Here is a 1,704-nt window from a genome sequence, read left to right on the forward strand (position 1 = left end):
GCCGAAACGCGACGACGCGACGAACGTCACCCGGGCCATTCGGCCGGCGCCCAACGGGTCGCGACGTCCGCTAACCCGAGCGAAAGATCCGGCCGGCGGTTAGACCGACCGTGAATTCGCCCGGCGGGGATTCGCGAGCTCTGTCCGTTTACAAACCGAGCGGTTTCACGTTCTTATGAACTCTCTCTTCAAAGTTCTTTTCAACTTTCCCTCACGGTACTTGTAAACTATCGGTCTCGTGGCCGTATTTAGCCTTAGATGGAGTTTACCACCCGCTTCGGGCTGCACTCTCAAGCAACCCGACTCGAAGGCGCGGTCCGATCCCGGAACGCTGTGACGGCCTCTACTGGCCTGGCACCATCTGCGGGCCATGGCCCCGTTCAAGGGAGACTTGGACCGTCACGTGCGCCCCGGCAACGAGGCCGGCCCGTACGCCACAACTCTCATACGTGCCGCGACACAAAAGTGCGCGGCGAGATTCGGCGATGGGCTTTTCCCGGTTCGCTCGCCGCTACTAAGGGAATCACGGTTGTTTTCTTTTCCTCCGCTTATTAATATGCTTAAATCCGGCGGGTAGTCCCGCCTGATCTGAGGTCGGAACGTATCGGTTGTTTGTTTCTTAAATTACACGGCAGCCTGCGGTCCGCGCTCCGCCCGTACGGTGACCGCCCGCGTCCGCTTCTCGGAAGCCGGAGAGGTCTCGTGGACTCTCAGCCGGCCCGGCCGCGCTCTCGCGCGGCGGGCGGACGGGGACGTGCCGTTTGACGACGCGAGAACCCGTGACTGTTTGCCGTCACAACTTGGGCGGACGACCGGAGGCGGCCGCGCGAGCGGCTCTCCCCGGTCGAACCGCCAATCTCGCACCACCGGAGCGGCCGACGGGCGTGCCGTCGGACGCCTGCCGGCGGCGCATCGGTCTGGCCGAGTATCCGGTATACGACCCTCAGACAGGCGTGGCCCGGGACCCGCGGGTCACCGAGGCCGCAATGTGCGTTCGACTGGTCGATGTTCGTATAACCTGCGGATTACACGACGACGCGCAGATAGCTGCGGTCTTCATCGATCCACGAGCCAAGTGATCCGCCGCTCGGTGTCGGTTGTTTTTTTGTTTTGTTCGACGAAACTTCTACGGCCACGCGCCGTGCGCGGACGCACGACTGGGCACGTACGGTCTTTCGACGTGTTAACCATCTTTCGGTCGACGCTCGGTCGGGGGTCGCGGCGCGCGGGCGGTCGTCGAGCGAGTCGGCGAGCGCACGCGGCCACGGGGTCGGATGAGGCGCGCGCGAGACCGGCGAGTGCCGCCGGTACCGCGGGCCCGTCTCTAATGATCCTTCCGCAGGTTCACCTACGGAAACCTTGTTACGACTTTTACTTCCTCTAAACGGCCGATTTCGGTCATCTTCGCGATCGCGCGACGACCCAGCCCCCGAGGGGGCCGAATAACGCGCGTCCACTCCGAAGACCTCAATGCGACCGTTCAATCGGTAGTAGCGACGGGCGGTGTGTACAAAGGGCAGGGACGTAATCAACGCGAGCTGATGACTCGCGCTTACTGGGAATTCCTCGTTCACGTGGAAAAATTGCAAGCCACGATCCCTAAGCACGAATGTGTTCAGCGGGTTACCCGGAAGCCTGTCGGCCCAGGATTGTTAAACACGCTGATTCCTTCAGTGTAGCGCGCGTGCCGGCCCAGAACATCTA

The 1,704-nt window shown here is 62.4% G+C and overlaps 1 non-coding gene across 1 annotated transcript; it reads right to left on the minus strand.

Moving 5' to 3' along the window:
* Positions 1–937: 937 nt before the first annotated feature.
* LOC115033966 lies at positions 938–1,095 on the minus strand. Its single transcript, XR_003839310.1, has one exon. It is a non-coding gene; the product is annotated as a 5.8S ribosomal RNA (ribosomal RNA).
* Positions 1,096–1,704: the final 609 nt, after the last annotated feature.

The sequence above is a fragment of the Acyrthosiphon pisum genome, chromosome A1 (genome assembly GCF_005508785.2).
Source record: "Acyrthosiphon pisum isolate AL4f chromosome A1, pea_aphid_22Mar2018_4r6ur, whole genome shotgun sequence".
In the NCBI taxonomy this organism is placed as follows: Eukaryota; Metazoa; Arthropoda; class Insecta; order Hemiptera; family Aphididae; genus Acyrthosiphon; species Acyrthosiphon pisum.